Source organism: Aricia agestis, chromosome 11 (assembly GCF_905147365.1).
Source record: "Aricia agestis chromosome 11, ilAriAges1.1, whole genome shotgun sequence".
NCBI classification, from domain to species: Eukaryota; Metazoa; Arthropoda; class Insecta; order Lepidoptera; family Lycaenidae; genus Aricia; species Aricia agestis.
In genome coordinates, this window is record NC_056416.1 from 6935053 (window position 1) to 6957956 (window position 22904).

Below are 22904 nucleotides of genomic sequence, written 5' to 3' on the forward strand. Positions count from 1 at the left end.
AGTCCAAAAGAACATTATTCCCTCTACTATACTGTTAAAAGCGACAGCCGCCTCTTTTTAAACTTTCTTAAAATATTCTAGAAACATTTAGGTAACAGGGCAAAACATTTTGTTATCCAATCCAAACATTTGTATTATAAATTGTTGATTGAACTTGAAATGTTTGCTCGGCCGATCACAGGCTGTCGCTTGTCATAACATTTCTTCGTCGTGTATTTCTGTGCCATGTTTGAATGCCATTTGGGATTTATTAAACGGTCTGAATAACTTCGATATTTGATAATACATACATATTTGATAATACATACATATTTGATAATACGTACAGTTGAGCCTCAGGGGTCCGCGGAGCACACTTTGAGAATGGCTGCAACGGAAATAAATTAAAATCGTAACGGCTGTAGATAATCTTCTTATTGTTTGAACTTTGAACGTAGCACACGTTTAAACTAGGAAAATGATCGTAACAATGAGTTCAATTGGTAGGTATTTTTCAACTTTTTAAAGTATAGTCCCATGAGATGATGAGAAACTTCCTTAAAAACCGTATCGAAAACTCAGAATAGATAATACCTAGTACTGTAACCGAAAAGCACTCTACCGCTACCCAATAGTAGGTACATACCGCCCGTACTCTTCTTTTTACGACTCGAGAACTCCAGACATAAAGGTTGAGTAATCAGCGTGACAACCGGGGCTCACTTTCATCGTCACGTATGTGTCACGCCGTCGGTGTCACGCTATATTGTGTTTGGCGTGAAGTCAACACGTCACGGATGTCGCGGCCAAGGGCGGGCTATTACCATCGCCAATATTCACTCATTTTGTGAACTTAAGTGCGCCATTTTTAGACTTCGCCTCTAACGATTGTAATCGTGTTTCACTAATCGCCTTCGTGTTTTCATCGATTGGATTAAGATACTCTACTATTGTTATTGTGTCTGTCTGCATGGGCGTACCGAGGGGGGGGGGAGGGGGGGATACTTTCATCTATGTATAATTTGAAAAATTACGCAGATTCTGGGTGGAAAATAAGTTGGCGTCTCATCAAGGTCTAATTCCAATTTTCTAATTATACAGTTTTTGAAGTGAAAACTTCTTTAGCGGCGTTAAGCACTTTTGTGGGATGGGTAAAAACTGTGAAACTCGCGTCAGATTCTCGTGCTGATCGAAAAACCGTAAGACGGTTGGAGAGTAGTGTTGTAACATCGAAATCGATTAATCGAACAATCGATTGTTTTTTTTCGATTGTCGATATTTTTTAATCGATTGTAAGGGTTTTCATTAATTAAAAAAATCGATTTTTTAAAAATCGATTTTCATAAAAAATGGGTTAAAAAAAATAATGCACAACGTTAATAATCAAGTTTTTGCTTCTGCCGGCACTCCCGGAGTGCAACCCGTCTTTTTTTTTATTTGACAGTAATCGGACTAGATCGCACAGGGATTAAACAGTTAAGAGGATTCCACACCGCCATTTTTTCCATACAAACGTTGTCCCCTGTTTCCTCCCTGGATAATGCTAGTAGAGTTATAATTTTTTTCCTGAATATCTACGGCCACTAATACAATGTCCCTATGTTTTCCTTTTTTTCATAATTTAATTATTAAATAAGATATGAACGTTCAAAAACCCAAAAAAATGGCCAGATTTTCCACTGTGTTCAAACGTCCAGAAAACAGATTTGGATAGATTATACAAAAAAAGCAAAACATAGGAACACAGCTCAAGCCTTTTTTTAATCTTTAATGAAAAAAGTACTTAAATCGGTTAAGTTTTGGAGAAGGAATCAGGGGACAACGAATCGTTGATTTTCTGGATTTTCTGCAGTTGTCTCTATCGCGTTCTGCGGTATAGGCTTGAGGTAAGGGAGACAGCTATAGATATTACACGTACTTTTTTTTCATTTCTCTAGCCGCTGTGGTATCCTCTTAAGTATAGAATCGTGAAACTGATCATAAACTTAAACGTAGGGAAATTACACAAACGTTTATCTATTAACTAAAAAAATAAACTATACCTTTATGATTATCATGCCATCATCTACAAAGGTTAATACTTAATATTATAATATATAATTACGGTTTAATGGTTATATGTAGGTCAAACTAGTGGATTATAATAATTCTCATTTCTCGGTAGAGAAATCATAAAAATCTGTGCCGGCAATGTCAGGCAATTAAAGATCTAACAATCATCCATATAACTCACAGGCTAGGTATACCGTATAAGGTATAAGTATACCTCGTGCATAATTTTAAGATTGCTTGAAAAAAACGGAAGGGGGATATGTAATTGAGGATTTTGTTGAAATTTCAAGTGTCTTAGATATGTTGCCATTATGGATAACGAGCCAAAAAGACCAAAAAAATAACGTTTGTTGTATGGGAGCCCCCCTTAAGAGGATACACCAGGGGCGAGAGAAATTGAAAATAGGTATTTGTAAATGTATTCCTGTCTCACCAATCTCAAGTCTCCCACTGCAGAGCGCGATAGAGACAACACGACAAAAGTTCTAATAAAAGAACAGAAATCTTCGATTCGTTGTCCGCTGATTCCTTCTCCAAAACTTAACCGATTTAAGTACTTTTTTCATTAAGAATTAAAACAAGGCTTGAGCTGTGTTCCTATGTTTTTTTTTTTTGTATATTCTAGCCAGTTTTGTTTTCTGGGTGTTTGAACACAGAGGAAAATCTGGCCATTTTTTTGGGTTTTTGGACGTTCTTATCTGTTTTAATAATAAAATTATAAAAAAAAAAGAAAACATAGGGACATGCTAATAGTGGCCATAGATATTCAGGAAAAAAATCATAACTCTACCGGCATTATCCAGGGAGGAAACAGGCGACAGCGTTTGTATGGAAAAGCGGCGGTGAGGATTCCTCTTAAATATTAACTTTATTTTGTTTTTAGTATTTGTTGTCATAGCGGCACCAGAAATACATAATCTGTGAAAATTTCAGAATTCTAGCTATATAGCGGTTCTTGGATACAGCCTGGAGACAGACAGACAGACGGACAGACATCGAAGTCTCAGTAATAGGGTCCCGTTTTTACCCTTTGGGTACGGAATCCTAGAAACGCACGGTGAAAGACCAATTGTATGATTTATGATAATCTCTTGGCCTCCTAGCGTACAGTTTGAATGCCATACTAACAGTAACAAGTGACTAACTCACATTCAGCCCTGCATAGGTCAGGCTTAGAACTTTAGGTTTCAAATATCGTGCCTTATATCATATTCAATATCATTTCATTGAGTAATATTAGATTTGAATTGCAAATATTAGAAACCTAAGTCACCCACTACTATTTCACGAGGTCATAGAGTCTTTGAACCTCATTTAAGAACCCATAGTACGTTAATGTATTGTTACTTATGTATTGTAAGTCTATAAATATTTATAGAAATACTAGATGTTCCGCGCGGCTTCGCCCGCGTTATTTAGGAATTTCACGGAAACCGTACATTTTCCGCAAAAAATAGCCTATGTCCCTACACGTGGTCTATTCTTCATGTGCGCCAAATAAGAAAAAATGCTCCTGTAGTTCTTAAGATAATAAGCAATTTCAAATCATTTCCTCCGTTTTTTTTTTCACATTTTCCTTTATTTCTTCGCTCCTATTAGTCTTAGCGTGATAAAATATAGCATAGCCTTCCTCGATAAATGGGCTATCTAACATTGAAAGAATTTTTCAAATCGGACCAGTAGTTCCTGAGATTAGCGCGTTCAAAGAAACAAATAAACAAACTGTTCTGCCTTCATTAGTAAAATTCCGCTTAAATTAGTATAGATAATATGTCTTTAGTATCTTTTGTACGTAGGTACAGTAAACTTTATAATATTTTAATTAAGAATAGTACCCATATTATATTAATCTTTTTTCGACAAAGTCCGTTCGAATAAAACAGACTGCAGACATGATCCAATTTTCTCAAAAACTTCTAAAGTAAGTTATGGTTGCCCCATGAATTCAGCTATAAAGCATTGAAACGAGCTACAAAAACTATACACAACTACAAACTAAACTTAAAACAGCTTTAAATGAACTCTACAAACTTAGTTTTCATTAAAACTTGCGGCGCATTTTTTATACGTTCGAGGAAATTCGAGAGCTAGCCGCTAGGCAATAAGAATTTTCAGGTTTATTCAATATCCACCACCATGGATATGAATGCGAAAGTTTTCTTCTATATTTCATAGCTCATTTGCCTACCTAGGTGCCTTCTTAGTTATGCGCTTGTAGCTTAAGCCATCGATTACACCTTATTTAAATATTATGTTTACTTAATATTATAGTTACAAAGGTAATTAGGTCTAGATACAAAAATGACTTCAAGAAGTCATTTTTGTATATTAAAACCGAAATCCGGATTGTCGACACGATAGGGGTCCAAATGTCGAATACCAGATAACCCTGTGGGCTGTGAACTTCTTATAACTTCCTTCCTAATATAAACATTTCCTAGACTTCCACAAATATTTCACTAAAATTGGGCAAATCGGTTCTGTAGATCTCGAGTTTTAGCAAAATTTACAAAATTTAAAATTCATTTTTATGTAATATGAATTATTATACAGGTGTAACAAAAATAAGTGATAATACTTTAGGGTGTGTACTTTCACAGTGAACTCTCTACAAGGAACACATACACACCCTAAAGTATTATCACTTATTTTTGTTACACCCTAAAGCCGGTAGACCACCAACATCCGTCGATAGAGAATTTAATTTTTTCTCTGAGCCGATTTTGCTACGTAATACCATATGTATGTATGTCTGGTCTCTGGTAATACATATAATCTGGCTTTTGAAATTATAGTAGAGGAGGTGGTGCTCATTTTGAAAAGTTATTTCATAGCGAAAATCGTAACGGAAAAAACTGTGAGTGAAATAAAAGCCAAGCCTTTATGAGGGCTCGCGTCGTTTTTCTGCGTGGTAATATAATCTTTAAGGCATTTTTATATATATTTTAATAGTAACCAAACCTTGACTGACCGATGATAACACATCTACACGATTTAAATAAAATTACTAGATAATTTTTCCGTAAAGTGTACCTACCACAAAAGTGCTCAGGTTGTAGGACATAGTAGGGCTCGCTTCGCTCGCCCTGATGAACAATTTACCAGAAAATAAAAGGAGTTTATTTTAAATGTTTATTTCATTTATTTAAAGTTAAGTAATCATTAAATCCCGGAGTGCGGCCGTTATTCTGTTTATATCCATCCTGTAGACACCTACGCGCTCAGGTGCGTTCACATAAAATTTATTCGCAGCCAAAATAATAAACAATCATTTCCTCCCCTTTATATTTTTATTTATTGACCTAGAAAAGGTTTATGATTGTATTATATTTGAATATCGACAACGGTATTCAACGACTTTCCGTAGGGACTTAGGAGTTAGGACTCTAAGAATAGGTAACATATGCGCCTTTTTTACCCGACCACAACCAAAAAGGATGGGTAATATATTTTGAGACAGACTAGCTTGTAAGTTGTAATATTAATTGTACATTATCGGATGGACCAGATCCAAGGGTCTTCGGGCAAAGATGGAAAGTGTTATGACACAAACAATGTTCTTTCAACAAAAACAAGACCTCAGGTCAAAATACTAGCTTAAGGGCCTGTTTCACCACTTTCTGATAAGGCTATCCACCAATTAACTTGACAGATCAAGTATGGAGAATCTGTCAAAAAAGTTGTGAATAGCCTATTAGGCACTTTATCAGAAAGTGGTGAAACAGGCCCTTAATATTTTGATCATGGATACCTCTGGAGATATTGTTAGTCAGTAATTCATCGAGCCCCATACGGTCACCGGTGACCGAGACATAATAGAAATTCTATTGTGTCTCGTTTTTCCACGATCGACGGGTTTAAACTCCTAAGCGGTCACATTCGACCGCGATAACAATTAACAATATAATTATTTCCACGAATCCACGATCGAGGGATTAAAGTATAATGGTACGAAAATCCACAGCCGAATAAAGAACCCTCTTCTTTTTTGAAAGTCAGTAAAAAGTTCCTTCAAGACACGTTTTATTATCTCACAAGTCATCTAAATGTACAACAAAGTTAAGAAGACTACGCCAAAGAACTCGCGACATTAAACTTGCACGAGCACTCACAACAGTCACAAGTGCAACTCATAACGAAGAATTGAGCTTAATGTCACTTTATTTTTTACCCGACTACACAGGAAGGGTAATAATTAATAAATAAAGGTACAGTGCTCCCAAAGTCATGGGCGTATATGAGGGGGGTGTCCTGGGGGTCCGGACCCCCCCATTACTATCCATCTTACTTGTCCAATTTCGACAATAATATTTGTACCTCGCCGATTAAAATCGGTGCGGTACATGTATAAAAAAATATTTTTGATTTCCTAAACACGTTGCCTATTTGCTGCTGCGGAAACCTTCATGGGCGATTCCAACTCGCACTTGGCCGATTTACACCCGTGCCCAAAGTGACAATGCGCATAGAAATTTTCAAAATTTTACGACAATGGTCGTATTTCCTGAGGGCCGAGCGACGGTAGACGATATTGCATTGTCTAATTGCATTGCGTTTAAGATACATGTATTGGTCAAAGTTCGTCGTGATATTCCTGTAGCTTTTGTAATATGGTCATTATTCACGGTCATTCATGCGCATTATTAATTTGGGAGTACTGTATAGCAGTATAATTCACACGGATTAAAGCCCACCACACATTCCCACCACTATCTGCTATGTCGCCAGGTACAACAGCGGTATCCAACCACGAAAAACCTTTTATATCAGGGAAACCAAGGGACATGCTAAAGCTGTCTTGGGTCCCGCAAAGAAATAAAGTTTTTTTGGACATAATATTATATAGCTTGATGTAGTAGAGTTGCCAATAGGGAATATTACGGAAAGCTCGGAGCAGCTACTACCACATATAATATACTATAGTAGGTACCTAGGTACAGTAAATAATCCGAATTCCGACATGTTGCACACGTCATACCAAAATATTGACAGAAAGTTATTATAAACGTCGAAAAAAAATTTGTTCACTGTCTTTGCTGGTGCTGGACTCTAGCGTCAAAACATTGAAGTAATAATATCCTATTGATTATTTGAAAATGCCTAAGAGAACCAGGTCGGACGATCATGGCGCCATACTTATATTTTAGTCACTTCAATAAAATAATATGGACAAAACACGGGACAATGTCGGGACAGCTAGTGAGTTATACATAGTAGGTAAGTTAGCCTAAAATAGATACCAATTATTTACCGACATCGATTCAACAAACTTTTGCAGATGAATCCATACTTCCATACTAATCCATACTAATATTATAAATGCGAAAGTGTGTCTATCTGTCTATAGACCTGTCTATCTGACTGTATATTGTCTGTCTCATGTCTGTCTGTTACCTCTTCACGCCCAAACCGCTGGACAGAATTTGCTGAAATTTGGCATGGAGATACCTTGAGTCTCGGGAAAGAACATAGGATACTTTTCATCCCCGAAAAATGTGCGGTTCCCGCGCGATAAACTAATTTTGGCGCCACGGAGTTGCGGGCATCATGTATATTACTAAACGGTTATTAATAAGTATCATTATCGTAATCGTACAAATAAATCGAGCCTCGAGGGCACAAACGTCAGAGCACAAATATATGTACAGTAGATCATCTTTGAACTAAAGTTTAAAATGTCCGAATCGATATCGCACACAAACGTGATTTCATAATGTTACTTATTACGCAGAACAATCCACTCAAGCTATGCAATTTGATTTTAAGAACGTCTTAGTTAAGCGGTTATTATAACTATTAACTTCGTTGAGCCAAATTTTGTTTTTCGCTCGGGAACCGTACATTTTCTCAACAAACACTATCATTTGTCCTTTCGCGTCTCTTATAGTAGCTTCATAACAAATTACATCAAAATCGGTTCAGCCTTTTAAGCTTGACAGACGGACAGACACACTTTCGCATTTGTAAGTAAGAATAGCTGCCGTTTGTGAAGCTCTACGCTACTTTACTGTGGTGACAACAAATAATAATAATCGGCCAACTGCGAGTCGGACTCGCACACGAAGGGTTCCGTGTACCATTATAGAGCAAAGTTAGGCCAAAAATTGTGTCGTTATGGGAACTCTTAATCCGTCGATCGAGGAAAAAGGAGACACAATATAATTTTTATTGTGTCTCGGTCACCGGTGACCGTATGTATGAATTATTTTTTTATTTTATTTTAGAAATAAAATTAAATATTAAAGTACACATTATAACTAAGGACTTTGAGAAAAATTCAAGTATGTACCAACTACCAAGCCGTCGCGTTGCCATTTTTGATATAGAGCAAAAAAGACCAAAAAAATCACGTTTGTTGTATGGTAGCCCCCCTTAAATATTTAATTTATTTTGTTTTTAGTATTTGTTGTTAAAGCGGCAAGAGAACAATCTATGAAAATTTCAGAAGTCTAGCTATAGCGGTTCTTGAGTTACAGCTTGGAGACGGACAGACAGACGGACAGACGGACAGACTACGAAGTCTCAGTAATAGGATCCCGTTTTTACCCTTTGAGTACGGAACCCTAATAAAAGTTGAACTTAACAGAACTGTTATCTTTATTGTTGTGTCTCTTTACGCCCGCGCGTGCTCTACTTATTTTATTCCTCGAAGCTAAAATATTAATTTTACACAAACTTTAAAGAGATTGTTTTAAAAACATGTACCATCTAAACCAGGGGTTCCCAATCTTTTTCAGCCTGCGGCGCAGTTGCACGTCACAATATTTTGTCACGGCGCCCTACTTTACCTAGCTATAAGAAAAAGATACATTTAAAAAACCTTTAATAACCTTTAATGATCATAGTTAAGTTGCATAGCTTAACTATAATCATTAAAGTTAAGTTATGTTGGTTTGATTATTACTATTTACTTGCATAGGTAAATAGTAATAATCAAATATTTAATCATCTACCTGTTTCACCTAATCAATAATTATTTTTTTAATAATTCGTTGTTTTGGATAATGATGGAGGATCGACTCACGGCGCGGGCGCCCCTGTTGCCTTTCCACGTCGCACCAGAGCGCCGCGGCGCACAGTTTGAAAACCCCTGATCTAAACTAAGCTTTGCCCATTTTTACATAATTTAAAAAAATATGTATGTGATCATTTAGCGCTGCTACTTTCACAGTAAACATAATATAAGCCACACATAAAGTATTATAACTTTGTAGTTACACCCTATAGATATTTTTATAACTTAGAAGGATTCGTTTACTTATACTTACATAGTAGACGAATTCAATGTTCACATGCGGGCTTTAGTTTTAACTTCCTACATAAGAATTAAAAACTAAGCGTTGATTAAAATTGAAGGTTATATTTTTTAGACTTAACATCTGCAATTATTAATGTAATTTGACGGTTATTTCCTTGCTACTTTTAAGGTATCATTATGATCCTAAAATTACCATAATATAGTCCATAATATCAGTATTGATTAGCGATTAGTGATTAGTTGATTGCCATAATATTATAGTATTGAAATTAATATTATCTCATGTTACATAATATTAAAAGTGCCTTATGATATTTTGTTTTATGTTATGTAAATAAAAATGAATTTTAAATGTTGTTAGTCATGCTAAAACTCGAGAGCGGCTGAACTGATTTGGCTAAATTGTCTTGAAAGTCCTGGGAAGGATTATAGTAGGAGGGGAGTGATACGAAGTTCACCAGCGGGGCTAAAATGGTCGCTTTGAAGAATCATGATATGAATCATAATATATGATTCATTAAAATCGCAAAATGCAACTCTGCTTGCAATTCATTTCTGTATTTTGGTACTGATTTGACAGTTTTGACAATTCATTTGCTGAATTGATTGACAGGAATTGCTAAATGTGACCATTTTAGCCCCGCGGGTCTAGTTCTAGTTATTTAAATAAAACCACTATACATATTACGAGTATATACAGTGTGTTAGTGTAAACACCGTTGTCCTTGAAACCATCATATGAGCCCGTCAAAATGAACAACCTTTTCTATGAGAACAATGCTGGGAACTCAAAAAAAATGCCGTCTTCATACCCATACGGATGCCCGAATCGACAATTTGTATAGATATGAAGACGGATTTTTTTGAGTTCCCAGCATTGTTCTCATAGAAAAAGTTGTTCATTTTGACGTGCTCATTTGATGGTTTCAAGGATAACGGTGCAGTGTTTACACTAATATTATGTATATAATGGGATTGTACGGAGTGCACCGAAGTCTAGAATAAAATAACATACTTATTCTTGTTTACTACTAGCAAGGCCCAAATTTTTTGCGCTTTCAAAAACCTGCTAAACCTGATATTCAATGTATTTAATAATAAGCAAGATCTTATCTTGTTAAAATTGTTGGCTAAATTGAGCTTAAGCGGCTAGAGGTTGATTTTGAGACACTTTTTGTCGAAAAGTACTGCCATATTTTGTGTCTGTGATCTTAAATACTAAAGAAGAATATTACATTACAATCTGAATGAAAGTTTAGTTCATTTACCTGAGCACTTGTTTCCAAAAACTATCAAACAACTCAGGTCTAAATTATACCTACTCTTATCTTATATCGTGGCGCCAAAAATTTTTGCATCCCGAAAACCTGAATAGACCTCAGGTCTATTCAGGTTTTCGGGATTCAAAAAATTTTATTGTCAATATTAAAGTTACATAATATTATATTGTAATAAACATTATTACAATATTTTATATATTAATTTAATATAATTAAATGGTACCAGTTATTCCTTGTATAATTAACGACTTACTAGAAGAATATTGTTACAACGTACTTATTGTCAGTGGTTACAACATAATGGTCATAAAATGTGGGTTACTGTGTAATTAGTTAATTACAGTATCTAGCAGATATTATATTAATGCCACCAATATTCGTTTAAATCGCACGGATACCGTTCAGGTTCAGGATAAATAGAACCCTATATGTATTCCTTTCCCGGATTTCAAATTTGGTTGACGGTTCAGCGGTTTGGGCGTGGTCGTGAAGACTGAAGAGGGGACAGAAAGACATGACAGAGAAACTTTTGCATTTATAATTTTAGTGTGGATTTTGCCGGCTGCGTATTATAAAAGTTCTCGTACTCTACTAAGAGTTCATAGTTTTAAAAAGTAAAGGTTCATCTGATTGGGCCATGATGGATAACAAATCGTGCAAATGCACTTACTGTACAAAATTGGAAAATAAGACTTTATAACAACTTTTAACAAACACCAAATATCTGTTGTAAACAAATGTACTAAAATGTTACTTGGAAAATTTAAATAAATAATCGATTCTATCTATATCTATGACATATTATAAAACAAAGTCGCTTTTTTCCCTCATGTCCCTTTGTTCCCTTTAAAATTACGCAACGGATTTTGATGCAGTTTTCTTTAATAGAAAGAATGATTCAAGAGGAAGGTTGTATTATAGGTATAATAAAAATCATTAAATAGTCGAGAAATACTGTTATTGTTGGGGTTTCTAATGTGATGTCGTAAATAATTTAAAAAAATTCCGCTTACATTGCAAACGCAGGCTGAACCCTACGAGATTTATCAAAATAATGTACCAAGTATTATATATATTGAAAAGTTCTACAGAAAACTCCGCGATGGTATATGTCTATCTCATAGATATCCCACAATAACATTTTTTGACATTTTCTTTTTGCGACAAATAATGGCAAATTTTCAAAGCAATTTTAATAAATATAATTTTACCACACATCATTTTAATATTGCAGGTTTACCTTGTTAAATTATGAACATTTGAGGAAAATTCAATAGCGCGGTTTCCGTGTCCATTTATTTTAATTTTAATTAACTTTGAGATTTAATAAAGAGTAAACCTCATTATGAAACTTAGGTGAGTGACGTGACCGACTTTTCAATTCGAATAATTTTTCTATTTGGTTAAAATTTTGTGACCCAAGAAAAAACTCTTAAATAAGCGGGAAATGCACACGCTATTCAGCTTTGGTTTATGATTTATGAGGTTGTAGATCATCATTATTATCATAAAAGATCCATAGGACTCTGTAGTCGGTTTATCTATCGAATTAGGCTTTGGTTTATTGAGTTGTAACTAATTGTAAGTCATACTTTTACTGATCATAGTTTGTAGTGATATTGTATGTTTCTGATAAGAGTGATCATTAATTAATAATTATGTAGATTGAATGCAACAATTGAATACTATGCGATAGGAGAAAACCGGCCAAGAGCGCAGAGCGCACAAAGGGTTTCAAATTCCGTGCCAAACAAAAATTCACATATTTTAATGTCTGGAAACCTCACGTACCAATGTGACTAAACGGAAGAATTGCATCATTTCTGATGTTGCGATCACTATTCTTTAGAATCAGATTTAGATTCACAGGAAGGTGATGAACGGACAGACAAAACTTATATTTAGGTGGAAGATCACATTATTGCTAAATGTTACCATAAGAGTTCTTTCGTCAATAGTATAGACAAAGTATAGACATACGTGGGAGAGCAATGCTTCGGCACGAATGGGCCGGCTCGACCGGAGAAATACCACGTTCTCACAGAAAACCGGCGTGAAACAGCGCTTGCGCTGTGTTTCGCCGAGTGAGTGAGTTTACCGGAGGCCCAATTCCCTTCCCTATCCTCCCCTATTCCCTTCCCTTCCCATCCCTACCCTCCCCTATTACCCTATTCCCTCTTAAAAGGCCGGCAACGCACCTGCAGCTCTTCTGATGCTGCGAGTGTCCATGGGCGACGGAAGTTGCTTTCCATCAGGTGACCCGTTTGCTCGTTTGCCCCCTTCTTTCATAAAAAAAAAACAAAGTGACAGATTTATAAAAGAAAATGTGTTACTGCCGCACTCAGAGACGAACATTAATTACTTAATTGTAATTAAATGAGGATTTTGACATTTAAAGCATTAAGCCCTATACATTATCTGTCAAACTCTTTATTAAATTGAAGTTTATGCAACATTAAAGTATGTCTCTGAGTACAGCCGTTACTCCCTATTCCCTAAAATCTGACTGTTGATATTCTTTTTCTACTGTAATAATGCTTACCAGGCTAAGAAAACAAAAGTCAAGAAAGAAGGCAAAACAAATTTGATTTCATTAACACGAAAACTAAATTAACATGACGTGTCCACTGTCCAGCCGTCGCATACGTCGCGTGTCTCGGAATGGGAAGCCATAAGGAAACCTGCAAGTGCTGCCTGTCCACCAATTTAGTTATTCACACGGCGTCCCAAGGTGATCGAGTATTAGAGGTCAAACATTCCACACCAAAACCTTTGATATTTGTCTCGTTCTTGACTTTTTTCATGCACAACCCTTCAATTACCTTAATTACGGCTTCTAGAAGGTTCGGATATGACATGTCACAAACCTGCTCCGACGTCGGAAGCGTTGTCATCGTAGAGAACGTGAAATCATCAAGCCCGATTCAGATTTCTGATTAATCCAGTACCGTCGAAGAAATTGATTCCTAGGCAGTTGACGGACCTACGTGATTTGGTCGAATTATGTTAATTTAATGTTAATCGTGATCTGTCAGCTGGGTTTGACACAACAAGACCAAATTACATAGGTCCGTCATCTGCCTATGAATCAACTGAACTCAAAACTCAAACTTTTTTACTCCGAATATCACTGAAAGTCTACATGATGCCTACCACCGGTTCGGGAACTAACCCGGCGAGAAGAACCGGCGCAAGAAACTCGCACGGGGCCCACTTTTTTACCAAAAAAAGTGAGAAATAAAATGTTGCCAATTCGATTCGTCGATGTTTTTACTACAGATAGTGAAAAAATCCATACTATCCATACTAATATTATAAATGCGAAAGTGTGTCTGTCTGTCTGTCTGTTACCTCTTCACGCTCTAACCGCTGAACCGATTTTGCTGAAATTTGGCATGGAGATAGTTTGAATCCCAGGAAAGGACATAGGATAGTTTTTATCCCGGAAAAATGTACGGTTCCCGCGCGATAAACGAGTTTTGGCGCAACGGAGTTGAGGGTATCATCTAGTAGAAAATAATTTACAAGATTTAGTAACGACGCGAGATAATATACTTAAGTTTTATTACTGCGTATTGGATTAGACAGCACTTAGACGCCATATTCTGATTACGAGAATCATCTTACCAAACATCGATAATGAAGAATTACGTCGTTAAGATTAATCCATTTTCTATGCGATAAGTAGGAATGGGAGTTGCGCAACTATTGTGTTCCATAATCCAATAATCCATTCCAAGATCGTGACGTTATTGTAATTTATTTATTTATTTGCCATTTGTTTCAGGCGGGCATATTACAAATACCTCACAGACTAACATACGTCACAATATAATAAATACCTTATGGACCAACATACATAATATTATTATTATCCATACTGATCCATACTAATAATATTACAAATTCGAAACTGTGTCTGTCTGTCTGTTACCTCTGCACGCCCAAACCGCTGAACCAATTTTGCTGTGGTTTGGAGATACTTTGAGTCCCAGGAAAGGACAATATATGAAACTTTTTATGCCATGCTTTGGCACGAATGGGCCGGCTCGACCGGAGAAATACCACGTTCTCGCAGAAAACCGGCGTGAAACAGTTTCGCCGAGTGAGTGAGTTTACCGGAGGCCCAATCTACTACTACCCTATTCCTTTCCCTACCCTCCCCTATTCCCTTCCCTTCCCTACCCTCCCCTATTACCCTATTCCTTCTTAAAAGGCCGGCAACGCACTTGCAGCTCTTCTGATGCTGCGAGTGTCCATGGGCGGCGGAAGTTGCTTTCCATCAGGTGACCCGTTTGCTCGTTTGCCCCCTTATTTCATAAAAAAAAGGTAATGGAGTTGCGGGCATTCCAATATGACTTATAAAACTACAAGTTTTGTTATTATCACAGGTAGGTATTTTGATACGCATTCCCGACAAAATATGTGACTCAATCGCAATAAATATATATAACGTAAATTATAAAGTGTCGACAATAAATGCTTAGCAAAGCTCATGTTAACTACGGCCACGGAGCTCTTTGTATTAGCTCCGTGACTACGACTACATGCAGCAGATTGAATGAACAGCAGAGTCATCAACAAAATTTCTATTACACCAGTCCCAAAATTTCTATAACACCAGTCCCAAAATTTCTATAACACCAGTCCCAAAATTTCTATAACACCAGTCCCAAAATTTTATCTTCGCACTTTTGGACGTGAACTACGAATATTATATATATTCGTAGTCGATATTATAGTAACTATTTTAATACACCGAACGAAATCTTCCTTAACCTCTCGACAGTGCATAGATCTACATCGAGAACACAATATCTCCCAGATAGATTATACTATTTTTATAAGAGTTGGCATTTCTCAATATTGGTATGTGAAGGTTTACTGCCGCACTTGTGACATTTAATGATGATAAATTGAATTCAATGAAGAGTTTGACAAATCATTATGAGGCTAAAATATGTCAAAATCTTCATTTACGACTTAAGTAATTACATATTCGTCTCTGAGTGCGGCAGAGTCAATACCAAAGCTTGAACTTTAGTCGAGCCTTTTAACTTAACGATTTCTTAAGTTTATGCGAGTATCATTCATGGTATACTTATTATAGGTTGATTAATAAAAGTGCTCCGCGACAAAAATCCGTAAGTGTTCCTTAACCTATAATATCATGAGCCTTTTAACTTTTAAAACAAGGGTCCGCTCCTTTTGATTTCATTCAATTCAGAATATTTAGTGACTAGGCCCAGTTTACTAATATACTCTGACATCATCTCGGTTGTGTAATTAGTATCAAAATGTATGTCCTATATTTGAACATTGTAACACATGTGGACACAGTGTGACGCACATGGACTGGGATCAGGGTTACAACTAATTAATCTACTTATATTCCCACTGTTGTATCCTAGTTCCTGGAACCTTGTACTATTATCTATTCTGTGCTGGAACTTAATTGCTTTCATGATCAAAGTATGACTGTAGACTATAGAGTATCTAGCAAATCCAATGATCGACAAAAAAATACTGTCTCCAATATTATTCCATTTTCTAGCAAAACTGCTGACACGCGCTCCATAGTCACATCACATCACATAGATGATAGAAGTGACCTCTTGAAAAACAAATAAAACATAAACTGAGTTAATAGAGAAAGATCTCTTGTTACTAGGTCAGCCTGGTTTCGATTATTTGTTCTTTTCAAATTCCGATTATTAGCTGAATTGGTGTAAAGCTTTAAATGTGGGATTTTAAACTGGCAATTTTGTTACAACAGTTCTGCCATTTTGAGAGAGAGGGAGAAATTAAGCCCAGCCGCACATTATCCGAAATTTCTGATCAGAAAAATTCGGACGCCCGCCGGAACGCACTCTGTTCATACATTTTGTTGTGGACCCCGCATACTATCATTGATAAAAGTTGCATTGTTCTATGACATTCTTGCACCCAAATGTGGACATTGCAGCAGGAACTAATTTAAATACGTTATTCAGCTCACAACATTACGTTGAGGACAGGAAAACTGTGGCCATCCTGCTATCGAGCACTTAACACTCAACACCGTACCTTCATTAAAAATACGTGCTTGCTCGCTTTACGGCTCCTCTGGGAAGTGTATTTTTAAGCATCTCTGTAGCCCTAGCACGGCCACCAGTAGAAATGCGAAAGTATAGACAAACTGTGGACATAAACTAAAGATCTTTACCGCGTCCAATCGCGGCCATTGACTTTTATAAGTGGACGCGGCATAATAGTCTCTACCAAATCAAAATACCGTGGCCGGTCCGCCATTTTATGTTCCGGTTCTCCGAGGTACATAAGCTGTCAAAGTGTCGTATTATAGGGATGTCGAAATTGAAAGAAAATATCGATGTATCGATACATCGATATTTGAAAAAACATCAATATCGGTCTCGATATATCGGTCAAATTTTTGACCAATTTGCTTTTTTTAAAATTAATTTATAGTCCGTCAAAAAAGTGAAGAAATTTAAAAAAGTTTATCCTTGGCTCGGTGGACGTTTATATTTTTACTAAAATTTTTGTTATTTCACCGATGTCTTGACTTCGTATGTGCTAATTTAGTTAATAATTAGACAATAAAAAAGATTTGTGATAGAATAGAATATAACATGGCTTGATTTTCGATATTTAATCAACATAGAAATTAGTAGATTTGATGTTTAGTGATGAACTTTTTTATCGAATTTAAAAAATATAAGATGAAGAATCTAATCATTTATTTAAAAGATTTTAACCTTAATAGCTCCCTTTAACATCTTACTTATCGATATCCTCGACAAATATCAACCGAGTGTCCATCACTTTAGGCCGCCATGTTTAGTTCTTTAGTTTGCTGCCAGATGTGTTCCTTATAAAATATTGGTTGTCTTAGATGTTTGTTTGACCGTAGGTCGTTTACAAAGATAGCAATAAAACTCCTCAAAGTTTGTCATAGGCGCAAATTCGCTATAATTCCGACGAAAAACTTTTACACAAAGTCTCTTTTATCGGTAAAATTCACGAATTTGTTAAGTGTCGGCGCATACTTGTCTAAATTACTTCGTCTTGAAGTTTATGAATTCTAAATTAGAGCCATTAAAAGATCCAAGCTCAATTTATGGTCTTTACAGTCTAACTTTACGCATAGTACCTACGCTAGATGATAAGGGCTAAGGCTTTAAAACTTTTAGAATATGTAATGGGTTCCAAGTCCCAACAATTGAGATTTAAAAGAAAAAGAGAAACCACAGCTTAGCAGCTTTAGCTAGATGCAAAATCATCTTTAGGTATTTCTGTCTTAAAACTTAATTAAATTATCTTGTGTCAAATAACATTTAATTTAGTTCTGGTAGTCTTTTAACACTAATTTTATCTCCGATAATTCATTATTGGTTGACGTCATCGAAGACAGCCATGCGTGATGGTTTTTATGCTCCATTGTGCCTAACGAAATAGTCTATTTCTGGTCCAGACTTGAGTTGGAGACGCCTAGGGCAAAAGCTCATGAACCACATAGGTATATTTATAAAATGTTTAAATGTTAATATCGCTACAGAAAAGACGTATTTAACCCAGTTCTTCCTAATCCTATACCGATAGTTACTTGACCAATATGCCCTGGAGTTTTTTGTCCAGTATTTCTGTGTTGATTTTCTCAGACTTTGTACCAATCAATATGCATTTCCTCATTGCTAAGATGGCACAAGTGAGGCAGCTGCTGGTGTATTAGCAACAACCTTTCCACCTTAGTATACATTAAATATGTATGATCCATTGTTTATATTGTGTATGAGCGTGCGTCACAATGGCATGTTTTATTCGAATTTAATAATTTATCATTTTTAACTGACATTCCCTATTCCTCTTGTTTTTTACCATTGGATCAGAATTAATCTAGCAAGGTTAAACATATTGAATGAGACATTCAAGTACTGCGATCATTTCTTAAAAATCTCCAAATAATAGTTCAACTATCGTTATTGATAATCTTTAATTATACACATTCATAATATGCTGTAGGTAGGTGTGTTAGCAATTATACTTACGTAAGTATCATGAAAGTATTATTCTGCTATACATCTTAATATTATTAACCTAACTAACTGTACATTATAATTACATATTATAATATACAAGTTAAAATAAATTAAAACTGTCAGGTCCTATTCGAAACAATACCTATATCGAGGTTCATCACTTGGATGGATTCTCATTGTTTACATAATCCATGATGAGTAAGTACTTAAAATTTTATTTCTAACAGCTGAGGACTACCAATTATCGTCGAAGCCACATCTGCAAATACCTTAGATTTAAACAGTTTTTTAATGTTAGCACTAATTTTATATTCGAAAGCTCTAGTAAACTAGTTCACTCAAAGCACATCAAGAGCCAACTTCAGCCAAGTGAAATCAATGTTTTTAATATCAATGTTTTATTTCTAACAGCTGAGGACTACCAATTATCGTCGAAGCAACATCTGCAAATACCTTAGATTTAAACAGTTTTTTAATGTTAGCACTAATTTTATATTCGAAAGCTCTAGTAAACTAGTTCACTCGAAGCACATCAAGAGCCAACTTCAGCCAACTAAGTGAAATCAATGTTTTTATCTACTTTTTACGGCTCGCCGACTACAATAAAACACGAAATCTACACCAAAATGTTCACCGTAACCGGAATCGCTAAAAGTTCAAAGACTTCGGCAGCAGCGTCGCGAAGCCCATCGTAAATCACTTCACATCAAAGGACTCCCAGCACGCGCCAAACCGAGTTACTGTTATTTGAAAATAGTTAAGTTGGCGCCTTACCTCTATAGGGACTCCTCGGGGGCGACGTCCCTCCAGACCGACGGACGGAGCGGGCGCCGCGCTAACATAAACACACCACAAGCTCGAGAATGAGATCGGTTCTAGGAACTTTATAGTAAAATACCACCACACACTCACAGTCGTGCACTGAAATCCAATTTTCGTGTTTGTTATTTAACAGGGGTTAAGGTTTACAAGCGCGCATGTCACTTAAATTCATAAATGTTTCGACGCGCTCTAAAACGGCGTCTCCCGCGGCGGTCGCTCGATGACTGCCGGGTTGCGGCGGGCGGCGCGGCGCGGCGAGCGGCCGCGTCGCGCGCCGACGGTTTGATACCATTTCATTTTGGTCGCATTATCGCACTCGACGGAGGTAGGAGCACAGATTACTAGGGTAGGAGCCCGCCTGACCAAGGGAGAGATGAGAGGGTTGGAATGCACTGCAGGTGCCACTTCAACATGGATACTTTATATAGGAGTCGCATACAATAACATTATTTGAATGAATGAAAAGTGCTTGAATTGTGAACGACATTTGAAGTGCAGATAAAACTTTTAAACAAGTAGAAACAATTAAGTAACGTAAGTAGGTACGAAATACCCACGGAGTTAATACAAGGGAAATACCGTTTATGACCACAGTAACAGTTTTGATCTTTTTAAAAGTGATTCATAACATAAATCATAACTAGTAGGTACACAGGATCCGTCTGCCACTGTTCATAATCTACATTCTACCCCATTATAAATCAATAAAGAATGACCTACTTATGTAGGTAATGTTTAATTGTTTTCATTTATCATTTGTATCAGCCTTCATTCGAAATTCCAGTGAACCATTTCATCTCCCTTCCAGCTTATGAAATTTTAATATGAGGGTGAGGCGCTACCGGTTACACAAACCTTCCTGGATATCCTACCCCCTAAAAGATTAAAAAATATAGAACAACATCCTGGTTTTTGATGTTATTTATCAAGAGATCTAAATTTTTGACAGGATTTAGAGTTACAGATACCCTAGGAGTAGGACTTATCACGTTAACCATTCACCAACCAAAAAAGTTAACTCCTCTAAAAATCTAAATTAATAAGCGGTTTCTGAGGTCTTTTCAGTCGAAAGTTTATCTGTCAATAGCAGTTATGATTGGTTAATACGTTTGCATCATCCAAGAACGCTATTGAGAAGATAAACTACTAACAAACCACGAGTAAAACTCGTAAACTATCAACTCGCAATTCTGAATTAAAAACTGTCACAAAATTTTAAAGGCATATCTAAATAAAAGGTTCAGGGGTAAGTATGCCTTTTTAGAGTAGCCGTAGCCAAATGACAAAAAATGGAACCCTTATAGATTCATCATGTCTGTCTGTCTATCTGTCCGTTCGTATGTCACAGCCACTTTTCTCCGAAACTATAAGAGCTATACTATTGAAACTTGGTAAGTAGATGTAGTCTATGAACCGCTTTAAGGTTTTGATACAAAAATGGAAAAAAATTTAGATTTTGGGATTGGGGATTGGGGACTCCCCATTCCCCAATCCCCATAGATACAACTGATACAAAAAAAAAAAATTTCATCTAACCTATGCGTGTGGGGTATCTATGTATGGATAGGTCTTAAAAAATTATATTGAGGTTTTTAGTATCATCTTTTTCTAACCTGAATAGTTTGCGAGAGAGACTCTTCCATAGTGGTAAAATGTGTGTCCCCCCCGTGTCTAACTTCTAAAGTAGGGGCATGATAAATCTAAATAAAATCAAATTAAGAAATTTAAAAAAAGCCCCCGCCAAACAACTTAAAAAAGTAATGAAATAATATTTACTGCCTTTAAGTTCAAATAATTCCTAACTTGTATAAAGTAATATTTAGTCCATAATTGTTGTCACGGTGTGTCGGGGGACCGCCAAGTAAACTACATAGTATATACCCCAAGTCGCTGATTATCTCCACTCGGTTCGCTGTGAACTGATCCTTAAACTAATAATGTTATGTGAAATCTCAATTCAAACATCTAGCGGTCCCCCGACACACCTTGACAACAATTATGGACTAAAATATTACTTTACACAAGTTAGGAATTATTTGAACTAGGCAGTAAATATTATTTCATTACTTTTTAAAGTTGTTTGGCGGGTTTTTTTTTTTAATTTCTTAATTTGATTTTGTTTCAAACTTTTTATTCTTGTATTGGTTATGGTGCAGAATAATATCTATCAACATTATCATATATTCTCATGATTACCATCTATCAATGTCCTTTTCGATGAGGCCGCAGTCAGATACACACACAGACAAACAGACAGACAGACACGTAAAACTTATAACACCCGTCTTTTTTGTCGGGGGTTAAAAATATACCTATATGATGTACATTACTACAAAAACTACCAACGAAAATTGGTTTGAACGAGATCTAGCCAGTAGTTTTTTTTATACGTCATAAATGGTAAACCTTAATTAAACTTTCATTAAATCAACTGAAATATGAAAATAAATCAAAAACCTTAATTTCATAAAAAATAAACATTATTGCTGCTCCGGAACCCTTCATCGGCGAGTCCAACTCGCACTTAGCCGGTTTTTCGATTTGCCTTTAAAATATTGGTAGGGTAGTCGATATGTGTAGGGTATTCAGGTCTCCTGTGTAGGATAAGTCTCCAGACCCAAAATTTTAATGTCCCTTTGACTCGTGCCGTACAAGGGCCTAAGGGGGATAATAAACAGGTCAATGCATCTGATGCACTATCGAGCAAATCAAAGGCGGCGCTAATCTATTTGACAGATACCATGCGAACGGAAATAGCACGCACGTCAGAAGCCGCTGCCCTCATTATTGTCTTAATACCACTCCAATTCACTCAACAATAATATATAGTGTTAAAACTTAAAAGTGGCTATAAAATATATAAAGTTGTTTTAATACAGTGACAGTTGATTGTGGGTTGTTCTACTCTATACCTATCTACTACTTACTCATTCACAAAGAATATATCTTATATCTTTAAATGAGCGATTCTTGTATATATATATAATTGGAATCTCGGAATCGGCTCCAACGATTTTCATGAAATTTAGTAAATAGGGGGTTTCGGGGGCGACAAATCGATCTAGCTAGGAATCATTTTTAGAAAATGTCATTTTATTCGTGTTTTATCGAATACCGAGCAAAGCTCGGTCAAACAGCTAGTTATTATATTATACACTCTACGAATAATAAAAACTATATACCTACTTACACTAATAATTATTATTGTCATTTATTAATTACCAACAGAGATAACCCATCAATCCCCAAGCGGAAGCCGGCTGCCGCATACCAATTGAAAATCTATTGTGTCTGCGATGCGATACCCACGGGCCACCATGGAGATGCTAATGTTTCACATTGGAAATAATACGGTAGCATTTAGCAAGCCCCGGTCGAAAAGCTTCATTTGACCCTCGACAAGCCGATAATTTTCAAGAAAACACGACTCCTTTTGAAGTTCATCGTCATTCCTCTCTACTTAATACCACGCCA

At 36.2% G+C, this 22904-nt stretch overlaps 1 protein-coding gene across 2 annotated transcripts in view; it reads right to left on the reverse strand.

Moving 5' to 3' along the window:
• LOC121731794 (Ca(2+)/calmodulin-responsive adenylate cyclase-like) overlaps window positions 1-19671 on the reverse strand; it is a 139125-nt gene extending 119454 nt beyond the window's left edge. For both annotated transcript variants that reach the window (XM_042121421.1, XM_042121420.1), the window contains exon 1: window positions 19383-19671. The gene's annotated coding sequence lies outside the window, so the exon portion shown is untranslated. The remainder of the gene's footprint in view (window positions 1-19382) is intronic.
• Window positions 19672-22904: the final 3233 nt, after the last annotated feature.